The sequence below is a fragment of the Sinocyclocheilus rhinocerous genome, unplaced genomic scaffold (assembly GCF_001515625.1).
Source record: "Sinocyclocheilus rhinocerous isolate Xijiao unplaced genomic scaffold, SAMN03320098_v1.1 scaffold488, whole genome shotgun sequence".
In the NCBI taxonomy this organism is placed as follows: domain Eukaryota; kingdom Metazoa; phylum Chordata; class Actinopteri; order Cypriniformes; family Cyprinidae; genus Sinocyclocheilus; species Sinocyclocheilus rhinocerous.
In genome coordinates, this window is record NW_015664075.1 from 230,163 (window position 1) to 242,702 (window position 12,540).

The 12,540-nt window shown below is 43.0% G+C and overlaps 1 pseudogene; it reads right to left on the minus strand.

The window, feature by feature from the left end:
• Positions 1-12,540, minus strand: part of LOC107729617 (receptor-type tyrosine-protein phosphatase S-like) — a 73,121-nt pseudogene that overhangs the window by 10,272 nt on the left and 50,309 nt on the right.

Below are 12,540 nucleotides of genomic sequence, written 5' to 3' on the forward strand. Positions count from 1 at the left end.
TGTGAGTGTGTGTGTGAGAGTGAGTGTGTGTGTGTGAGAATGTGTGTGTGTATGTGTGAGTGTATGTGTGTGTGTGTGTGAGAGAATGTGTGTGTGTGTGTGTGTGTGTGTGAGAGTGTGAGTGTGTGTGTAGAACTGAGGAAAAAGTGAAACTTAACATTGTCATTACACTGTCACTCAAAACGAACTCAATTTATTTATTTATCTAGTTTTTTTTTTTTAATACCTGTAACTTTGGCAGCCCCAAAAGGAAAAAAAAAGAAAAAACACATTTAAAATAAAAACTTAAACTTAACTTACATTAGAAAACTCTAACCAAAAAAATTAAATCAAATAAAAAATAAATAAATAAGTTAAACTGAAAATTCTAATTGAAGATTTAAAAAAAATTATTAAATATTTGAAACTATAATAATGTGGCTTACTGAGCCATAAGACACAAAATGTAAAACTAAAAATCAAAAACTAAGCTAAAAATATAAATAAATAAATATTTGACCTACAACCCTGCTGTGAAGTCACTTACTGACTGAGCTGTAAGGCACAGTGTGTGTGTGTGTGTGTGTGCGTTTTTGTGACAAATGAGGACATACATTTGTATAATGACAAGGGTATGACATAGGTATTACAAGGAGAAGGTGACTTTTCAGGACATTACCCCATGTCCCCACTTTTCAAAATGCTTATAAATCACACAGAATGGAGTGTATTGAAAGTCTGAAATAGCACAAAGTTTCCTGTGAGGGGTAGGTTTAGGGGTAGGGTTGGTGTAGGGCAATAGAATATACGGTCTGTACAGTAGAAAAACCATTACGCCTATGGGATGTCCCCACTTTTCACAAAAACAAACCTGTGTGTGTGTGTGTGTGTATGTATGTGTGCGTGTGTGTGTGTGTGTACACATGTTCACACTCTCTCACGCTCACATTCACCTACTCGAGAAAGTCAAAGCTCAGGAGTTTCATACACTATCCCACATCCAGCAGAATGAGCGGAGACTGTATTTCAGTAGCGCTCAACACTCACACCAGTACAGTCGGCCGACAGAAGCACATCACAGAACCCGCAGATCTGCAGCAGATCTCACACATAACAATACTAATAATCAGAGAGACGCTGAAGACGTTCTACCTCCTCCAGGTCCATCTCGTCTGGGCTCTTCAGATGCCGGATCACTCCTCTGGCTCTCTTCAGAGGAACCACCACCACATAGATGTTCCTGCAGGAGCACGAGAGAAACGCTGCTGAGGGTTCGTCACCGAGATCTCACACCAGCAGCTGACGCTAATGAACGCACGCGTCTCTGAATGCTAACGAACGTCTGAACGTGATGCAGACACCTGCTCAACACAAATGTTCATTTCAGCTGTTTGGATGCAACGTCAAAGTTCAGCTCCAGGAGAATACATTAACTGGTTATATGTGTACCTTTGGATTAAAGCATCGCTCAAATGCATAAATGCAAATAAATACTAAATTATACTAAACTAAATTACACATTAACGATTCTTTTAGCACTTTCTGACTATACTATTACATTGCAAAAAAAAAAAAGATTTTGTTACTCAGTATTTCTGTCTTGTTTTCAGTACAAACATTCTTAAATCACGATACATTTACGATAAATAAATTGACTATTAGGTCTATTAGATCTTCAGTCTTGTTTTCTGAAAAATCGACCAGTTTATGCTTAAAACAAGAAAAAATATCTGTCAGTGCGGTAAGAAAAATAAATGTAATTCAAAGGGAAAAGAAGTTTATTTTTCTGACTCCATTCACAGATATTTTTTCTTGTTTTAAGCAAAAACTCGCTTAATTTTGATACTTTTTTTCAGAAAACTTATCTTTTAATTCATTTTGCTTCTCAAGTAAATGTATCTTGATTTATTTGTACTGGAAAACAAGACAAAAATACTTAAGTAAAAAGCTTTTTTTTTTTGTAGTGTGTTGTCTGTTTTCATATTTATTCTATTCTTGGGTTTTTCTTCAGATAAGACAGGAAATAATGATTTGAGGTTCGGTGATTCAGTAAACTGATTCAGTGAGTGAACCGTTTGAGAATCATTTGTGCGTTGTGTGCAGGGATTGAAATTAAGATACCGGCCATTCATAACCTCTACTAGCCAAAAAATAAAAAATAAAAGAGACAGAAATAAACCAACAGTTTGAGGCTGTCTACACTGGACGTGACAAAACGACCGTTGCAAATCATTTTGTGTCAGAACTAGGGGTGTGCGATATTGACAAAAAATAATATCTCAATATTTTCTGGGATTTTATCGATAAAGATAATTAGACGATATTTTGCTGAGTGTGTTATTGTGCTTGTATCTTAAGGATTCTGTGTGATCAGTCCACAGCAGTGATAGAAATTAATCTTTTCCAATAAGTTTAAATTGATTATTACCTTTTATGTGCATTTTTACCTTTATAAAGCCATTTTTCTATCATCTTTTGAGCCAAATTCTTACATGAAATCAGTATCAATAAAATTCACCTTTGCAGAAGTTGCATTTAGATGTATTTACACACGTTAATGCAGCTTAGAGGGACATGGAATGTATTTAGCCTGCAGTTGCAAACGCATAAATAATGTTTTGATATTTTAAACATGAAATGTTGAATACTGATATTTGAAATTATTTTAAAAACGAAAAGATACATTAAATGTCAAAGTAAAACCGCCAGTAGGTGGCAGCAAGTCACTGTTAATAAGTGAGTCATTGTGATTGAACCGAATCATTTAAACATTTGATTCATTCAGGAACCAAACACCGTCCTGTTGCTCAGAGACACAAAACAGTGCTGTGCCTGTTTGAAATTATTTTTGTTGGTGAAATAGAGAAAAAACAGACAATATGGTGTCTAAAACTTAAGTCTCTTGATATTAACTTCTTGTTTATTGAACTGTTGTATAAAATCAATATCACATTTGTAATCATGCTGATTTTTAAGAAAAAAACTGCGTGTGTGATATTGTTTAACTATATGAATTTATATAAATATATACATTTTCTGCCACCTTATCTTGAATTATGTGATCATTGTTAATGCATGTTAATAGACTGAATCATGCAGTGAAAGAGCGCACTATAAATGCACATGTGCACTAAAGCTGTGTTGGTCTAACCAGACTTCATCACGCCTCTGTAGGTGCGTTTCATTTAGTTTCTGCAATATACTCGATAATGTCATGATGTCTCACGAGTTCAGTATTTGCTCTAAACCTGCGCAGATTTGGCTTGCATGAACTTCCCCAAGAAATTAATGAGTGAACATAACTTACGAAAAGTAACCCGCCGAATTGGCTAGTGATTTGACAGCGTTACCCGCCACAGCTGATTTTTACCCGCATTTGGCGGGTGTTCATTTCAAACCCTGGTTGTGTGTAGTCAGCGAGGATGTGTTGTGTATTTATCATCTCTGTTGGGTTCACACAGATGGAGCATCATGTCTTTTGCTGCGGTGCTGATGTTTGCTCGCACATGTATCTTCATGAACAGCGAGAAGTGCCGCGTGCGCCGCGGTGAGATAACGGCGCGTGCTGTAAATGTAAAGTGTGTGCGCTGCAGTGACTGAGCGTTGCATTGGGAGCTGAAGTGATTTTCTTCCTGAGCTCAGCAGCGGTCGCAGGAAGCAGCCAGAAACACAAATTAACTGCGGCTCTGAATTATTCACAGTGCAGCGGCTGCATGATTCCTGCACGTATGTGTGCGCATGTCATGCATGATTCATCTGTCCTCAGGTGCGTGTGCATGTAAGCGCTGCTCGCACCTGACGCTGCTCCTGGTGTCCAGCGAGGGCAGTATGATGGTGACCGTGGCTTCGGTCTCTCGCGTGTGGTCCACCTCGGGCCGGCGGATGAGGATGGGAGGAGACGTCTTGGCGTGAATGCGGTGTCTGAGGCCGCCCATGTTCCCCTCAGGGCTGGTGATCTTGAAGTCGTAGCTGGTGTCCGGCTGCAGGTTTGGGATCACAGCCTTCCTCAGACGCGCGTCCACCTCCATCTTCTGCCGGTTGTACTCCACCTGAGAAAGAAAGCAAAACTCACAAGCGCTTGACAATGACATCAGCCGGGCTTTCTCAGCCAGAAGTGCTCAAAGGCCTGGTTTACTAACCCCAAAACAGATGCGCTGCAGTCAGGTTTAGTGAATCTAAAAACATCCCGCCGTGTTTGGGCTGGTTTTCACAGAAACTGAAGCTCTGCTCCAAACCCCAGTAAGTCAAAATGTCACTGGATCTTCTCTGTGCATGCAGGATCATTTAGTCTGCTTAAACCTGCCCCTTTCTTACACAGCAATGCACGCTTACATTCTGTTTTTGAGTGCCTCGCTCTCATCTCAACATTCAGTCAACAACCAATGCATAGAACCGAGTTTGTCGGTAATCTGTTACATGAACACAACATGAAAGAAAAGATCTGTTGCAACTTCTGTTTCAAGACGACTTTGAGGCATCAGAGCTTCCAATCTATTACAAGACGCATCAGTATCTTTCAGTTTCATTTATTGAATGGTCGATGTGCTACTTACTGCTAGCCTGAGTCAGAGGCAGGTGCTGTTTATAACGTAAGAGGACGTCTGCATTCTAGAGACGGCAACAAGTGAACTAAAAGCCACAAACTAATACGCATGTGTTCACAGACGTGCAGGGATTGCTGCGAGACTCACAGTGAAGCGATAGGGGGCGCTGCTCTCCGGAAACTCCCACGTCAGCAACACACTCGTCTTCGTCGCCAGATTGACCGAGAAATTCCTCGGCACGTCTGTCCAAAAACACACACACACGCAACACACATGAGACTCAGTGATGCAGGAACTGGAACACACACACAGATCCAGGACCGTGAGGAAGCAGACGTGCGACCGTAGAGACAGACCTGTGCAGGGAATTGTGGGGGATGTAGAAGGTGAGCGTATGGATACGCAGCAGATCCAGTGAGAGCTGGCCCAGATTCACTAGCTGCTATTGAAGGTTATTTTGAAGGAAGGAAGTCGGGGTGAGACACAAACTCAATCACACACAAACAAACATTCACTCATTTGTGCCACACCGCAAACTGGACTGGGAAGTGTTGGGAAATATAGTCGTGAAGGAACTCAGTCATACCATGAACCTGAACGCTCCTCCTCCGAGACGGACTGTGACTGACGCCTGAGCACTTACCTGCAGCCGCACACATTCACACCTGCACTGTGACGGGTCGGGTCAGGTCGGGTGGGGTTAGTGTCGGTGGGATCTCGGGGTTTAGTTGTGTGGCTCACCCAGGCGAGAGCACCTGAGCGCCGTACCTGTGTCGAAGGCCGTGGTTCGGTACAGCACCTGTGGGCTATACAGGCCTGACCCGGCGCCGTTATGAGCTGATATCCTCACAGCGTACGCCCGGTCAGGATTCAGCCCGTGAATGGTGTAGCTGGATGCATCCGCCGGCACCATCAGCGTGCGCGGTTCAACGCCACCACCTGCTTCCTCATACGTGAGCGTGTATCCGGTAAAACCGGCGTTCCGTTCCGAGTCATTCGGAGGAAGCCAGGTGAGCTGCAGCGAGCAGCAGGTGGCGTTGACACGCTCCGACAGCTGCGGAAAACCTTTCGGAGGAAACTCAGGCACCGAAAGCTGCTCCTGAGCCTCTTCACTGTAACCAGAGCGCCCTCTAGCAGCCAGGAGGAATGAGTAAACACCTCCAGGACGCAGGCCGGTCACGTTGTGTTGACGCTCCTCAGGTCTGAAATCCAGAGAGACAGACTGAGAGTCGTTTTTAAGGCCGTAGGTCAGACGAAAGCCCAGGATCTCCAGCAGAGGGTCGGAGGATTGTTGGGGAGTCCAGATCAGCGCAGCGGACGTCTCATTAACCAGCTGCACGGACAGAACGGGACGAGCAGGTACTAGAGGACACAAAGACACACAAACTCTCAGTGACTGTGCATATAAAACACATCATCACACTGACCAGATACAGTGCCCTCTTCTGATTGGACAGGGCAGTTACAGTGGTGACTTTTGATATATAGTTGCAAAAATGAACCATATGTAACTATATTATCACACAGCTCTATATATAAAGTTATATATAAGTTCAATTTTATTTCCAATTCACGTAGGTAAAACAAAATACACTATATAGTAATTCTTAACTGCTTGATTGTTTATGTCATCTCAAAATAACTATATTATCGTCCAGCTCTAATCTGCTAAATGCAAGGCATGAAGATATAATAAACATTAACATCATGATTTTCTGTGAAGCTGCTTTTAAACATTGTGTTTTGTAAAAAGCGCTTTATAAATAAATTTGACTTGATCTCACTGCACAGCTGATAACATTCAGCAACATTTGTATCCTTCATATTTTTATTATGTGGAAACTGTTTTATCAAAACAATAAGAGACCTGAGGTGGGGTTAAATAGTGAATAAAGCCCCGCCCTCCAAAGACATGTCAGCCAATCCAATGTCAGGAACGCACACAATGACTAACTGTGTTTCTGATTGGCTAGAGAACTGCAAGTCTTTTGTTCTGTTGAGTCTAGGGACAAAAGACTGGTGACTGTCACACACCCGTTTCACAAACAGCACCTTCAACTGATCTGAAAGAGTCTGTCTGTCCCTGAACGTCTCAACACACAGATGGGCGACTCACATGCGACGGGCGTCTGCACCAGATGAGCGACGCTTTGGGCTCCGTCACCTTTAATGGTGTAAGCCGCCACACTGATGGAGTACAGCGTCTCTGGCTGCAGATCCTCCAGCATCAGCTCCTACACACACACACACACACACACACACACAGGTTTGTTTTTGTGAAAAGTGGGGACATCCCATAGGCGTAAATCATTCAGTGCCAGAAACTTCAATGCAAACATGAGCACTGATCTCTGACCTGACACGTGCTCTCATTATACTGTATGTTACTGCCGCATTCATTCTCTCCAGCAATATTTTGCTTTCATAAACTTCTCAGTCCATGATCTGTGTTCGAGAGGCTCTATGAAAGCACTCTCCAGTGTGAGAGGTTCACACACACACACACACACACTCATCCAGCGGTTCAGATCCAGCGGCTCAGATGGGCTTTGAAATCTTTCTGTCTCAGCTGTGCTTTCATAAGCTGATCTGAACATAAAGCTGAAGATCATACTCACGTATTGCGCCGTCTCATCCGTGTCCCTCTAACGGCGTGGCAGCACAGAGATGTGAGAGAATCAGTGATGAGAGGAGGAGAGGAGGGAGAGATTCATTTAGTGAACAGACGAGCAGTGAGCAAGAGAAGAGATGAAGCGAGATTCATTCAGTGTTCGTTCATTCAGATCAGACCGATTCTGTGCCGTCTAGAAAACTAACAGGCAGTGTAAATAAATACAAATAATATTTAGCATTTATTGTTATTTTGTATTTTGAATGCGGTTTTGGCCAGTATCGTGTAAAAAGATTCAAAACTTCAAACTAAAGTTTGACGAAACTGCATCCACAACCCATTTCACTTCTGTTATGTGATGCATCTCTGAGTGAAACGGGACATTGAATGAGAAATAAATGTAGGTCAGGCCGTGATGTTCTCCTGCTGGATTGATGTGAGTGTGCTTCAGCAGCTTCATGTAGAATAACAGCCGCTGATGAGACGGTCACAGGAAGATCAGAAACACGTATTACGAAAGGAAATAAGATCAATTTTAATTTCATGTTGACTGAAAACATGAATGATTAAGGACCTAAAAACAACTAAATCACACATATATCATCTTTGGTGAGGCCATTTGTAACTTGAATGAATGTGCAAGCCTCCTGACAGTCTGTTATCACATTATTTTAATGTATCATCATAATCATAAACACACCAGTGTGTAGCACAGATAGTGTTACATTTTCTTATACTTTGCTATTCTTTTAGTTATTCACCTATAGTGGCTAATGAATCGCAAGTCTTTACCAGAAATGGCTTCTGCGTTGCAAATCAAGGTTGAATAACGGTCATATATTGCTGAGGGTGCGGCGCGGTCTGCGGGGTCGTGACCTCACCTGCTCATCGTCTCACCTGACCAGGCTGCCAGGGTGACCTCACCTGCTCAAACTATTTTCCTGTTTGACTCTGTAAAGCTGCTTTGACACAATCAGTATTGTATAAAGCACTATAGAAATGAAGGTGACTTGACTTGACACTCTCTCACAAACACGCACACATACACACACACACACACACACACAGTCACACACACACACACACACACGGCCGAGTCTGATGTCAATGCAGAACCTTTAAAGAGCCAGTACAAAAGATCCACACACTGCAGCTTTAGGGTATGTTCACACTTGTAGTTCTCTTGTTCCAGACGAAAAACAAACATGACACATTTAGTTCAGGTGTGCTCAGTGTTTACACTGACATTTTTCACACCGAACCTAAAGATACAAAACAAAAGGCTTAAGGATACAGTCACAGCCTGATAGAACAGATTTTATGACCTATACTTTGCAACAAAACTAAAATAATGCAGCATGCTGGGCTGAATGCACTCGACGAATGTGTGCATTCATATTTCAGTCCAGAGTTTGTTAGGAAGCAGAAAAGGTGTGTCTGCTAGATATTAAGTCTTGTTATCTAAAAAAAATCAACCAAAATGAAGTGAGTTTATGCTTAAAACAAGAACAAATATCTGTCAGTGCTAAACTTTATCCATAGGGAAAACAAGTTTATTTTTCTGAGCCGACTGGCAGATATTTTTTGTTGGTTTAAGCAAAAACTCACTTTATATTGATGCATGTTTTTCAGAACACAAGACTTAATATCTTAAAGGTGCACTAAGTGATTTTTGAAAAATGCTTTTGACCACCGAGTCCCAAAACAAACTCGCAGCCAATCAGCAGTAAGGGGCGTGTCTAGTGATGATGAGTGAGTGCACAGGACAGATATTAGCAGATCGACTATAGATAAAAAAAGAGGAACATTTTAGAGGAACAAAACATTAAAATGAAGGGTTAAGATCAGGCAAGAGGTAGGACCGCGTAAATATCGGAGCAGCTTTCCAGCAGTGGAGAGAACTCAAGGAGCGGAAGGGAATCGGATGCAGAGGTTGCTTTGTTTATTCTCGATAGGTGAGTTACGTTGATTTTGCTTTTTCACACAAGTTTTCTGTGTTGGCTTTTGCTCGAATATGCTGCGGCTGGCAGGCATAGCTGATCCGCTATCGTCGCTGCCAGGGTTATGTACGTACATGTGGGGCGGAGTTATCACAATAGAGGCGAGGTCCTGTTGGGCTATGGGCAGTTTGTTTTGGTGCTTTTAAATATCAACATCGTTTTGCAAAAATCGCTTAGTGCACCTTTAAGTCATTTTGCTTCTCAAGTAAATGAAAGCCTTGATTTAAGAATGTTTAGATATTTGTGCATGAACTCTGCTCTGAAGAACCTCTAACGAAACTTTACTGATCTCCAAAGAACCACCTAAAGAACCCTGAACAGACCTAAAGAAGAGGAATCTAATGCTGAACCATAGAAGAGCGTGGTGATGTGAGATTTTACCATCTTCATCTGTTCTGCATTCTACAGCCGCGCTCTCCGGTCCGCTGCCCTGCTCCGTGATCGCCGCCACCGTGACGCGGTACCGACTCCAGCGCCGCAGGCCCGTCAGGAGCGTCTGTCCCGAGTCCAGCTCCAGACGCAGCGTCAGCCGTGAGTCAAACTGGCCGGCGTCACCGCCGCTGACCCCATAACGCACCTCGTACCCCAGCAGCGCCGCGGTCTGCTGATCCTCCGCGGCCGGAGCCCAACTTACCCCCAGCGAGGAGGAGCCGGCGGCGGAGCAGCGGAGCTCACGCGGAGGAACCGAGGGCTCTGACAGGAAGAGCGGAGGAGGAGGAGCGGAAGAGAGTCGAAAATACAACACAGAACATTGAGGAAGGTGGAGGAGGATAAAGAAACAGAAATGAAGCAAAAAAAATCAATGCAACATAAAGACCAACGCAGAGGATGAGATACACAGGCTACAAAAATAGTATAGATGAAAACAGATCAATAAAACTAATTATGAGGCTCGAATTACATTCAACTTAAAAGATAAATGATGCAAACAAAGGAAGGATGAAGCAAAATGAAATGAAGGATGTGTTGTGATTCAGAGATGGAGGAATAAAGTGTCTGTCTGTCACGAAACAAGCATCCAATCAACATATTGACCAGAACAGACAACCTAATTATAGCACCGCCGAGCGTGTAACCGATAGCAGCGCTGTTGCCATGGAAACACGCTTGATGGATGGAGCGTGCTTCGGTCCAGGATCAGAATTCCTGACCAGATGGTGACAGACGGTCCGACTGAAACCCATCGGGTTATGGAGGAGTTTACGAAGTTTCTCCTTTAATTAGAAATCTGACGAGGTTCTGCAGCTCCTGAAAGATCTTCTGAATAATACATATTCTACTCTTATGGTGAATAATCAGGAATAATAGCATCTGTCCTCCTCATTACCTCAACGTTACTGTATCTGATCACTCAACAGACATCAATGTGATGATCTGACACTGAATGAACAAATGTAGGTCTGCCTGACGACAAAGTTACAGCTTGGTTTCAATAATCCTCTAATATCAGAAAGCATCTGGTGAACGCAGAGCATCGCTGCACTAACTCTGATCTCAACCACAGCTGAATCATTCTGACGTTTATACTTGAGTGGTTATGAACGATAAAGCAAAAGAAATCACAAAAACATAAACTCAACTGGATGTGGATCTAATGAGAACAAAACAACTGAAACTAAAAAATAAGGAATCAGTCTGGAGAACAGCAAAACGCATGAAGAGAAGCTGATGATGTAGAGTACATACCTGCTCCTGTGTTCAGCACACAGACCTTCTTACCATCACACACACACACACACACACACTGATTCACACATCTACTCACACACACACACACACGCGCACACACACACACACACAGTCGCCTTAAGCATTATTCTGAGCTGAAGTCTTGGTCGAATATGAGCATATAGAATTGCGGGTATTATCTGTCATTAATCCTGCGGTTAATGTGGGGCTTTAGTCTCCGTCAGTGACCAAAACCTTTCCAGCCGAACGGCACAACGAGAGCTGAGAGAGTTATTAAAAATAACAAGGGATCCGAGACGTTCTCATAATCAATCAAAGAGATAAGATTCTCGCCGCATTTGGTTCCATGGCGCTGCGACCAGCCTCTGTTCTCGCACATGCACGCTCGTGTAACACAATAATTAAACTGACATGGAATAATTCAATTATCTTTATAGAATATGGCAAGTAAAAAATGAACTGCAGATGTGTAATTGCTTTCAAAAACTGTTATCTGAGAATAACAATAATCTGACATTTCCGATGTCAGAGAAAGTGCAAGAGGATAATTGGGCTCATGTGTGTTTGTGCTGGAGCCTCAGTGAGACGATCAAACCTCCAGACGCTCGGATGACATTACAGCAACATGCTGGACCACAAAACAGCAGAAAAATCCCATGGACACGAACACCCTAGCAACCACATAGCAACACACTAACACCTGCTCAGAACAACTGAGAAAATGCATAGCAACAGCTTGGCAACCACTCCGAATCCTCAAGAAACTAGCCACAACACCTACAACCACCCACAACACCCTAGCAACCACTTATAACCACACACAACTCCTTAGCAACTACTCACAAAATCTTAACACCACCCTAGCAAAAACATTTAACCACTCAATAGTATAACTGGGAACCCAAAACCATACCACACTAGCAATCACCTGTAACCACCCACAACACACTAGCAACCTCTTATAACCAACCATAACACCCTAGCAACCACTCCCAAAATCCTAATAACACCCTAGCAACTACATCACCCTAGCAACTGATCCCAAACCCGTGATAAACCCTAGCAACCACAATACCTTAGCAACTGTTCCCAAAACCCAATAACACCCTAGCAAACACCTATGGTCAAATACAACACCCTAGCAACTGTTCCCAAACCCCAAATAACACCTTAGCAACCACAGCACCCTATCAACTGTTCCCAAACCCCTAATAACACCCAAGCAACCACAAAACCCTAGCAACTGTTCTCAAACCCCTAATAACACCCTAGCAACCACAACACCCTTGCAACTATTCCCAAAATCCAATAACACCCTAGCAACCACCTATTGTCAACCACAATAACCTAGCAACTGTTCCCAAACCCCAAAGAACACCTTAGCAACCACAGCACCCTAGCAACTGTTCCCAAAGCCCTAATAACACCCTAGCAACCACAACACCCTAGCAACTGTTCCTCAAAACCCTAATAACACTCTAGCAACCACAACACCCTAGCAACTGTTCCCAAAACCCTAATAACACCCTAGCAACTGTTCCCAAACCCTAATAACACCCTAGCAACCACAATACCCTAGCGACTGTTCCCAAAACTCAATAACAGCCTAGAAACCACCTATAGTCAACCACAACACCCTAGCAACTGTTCCCAAACCCCTAATAACACCCTAGCGACCATGTCTAACCACCAACAACACCCTAGCAACTGTTCCAAA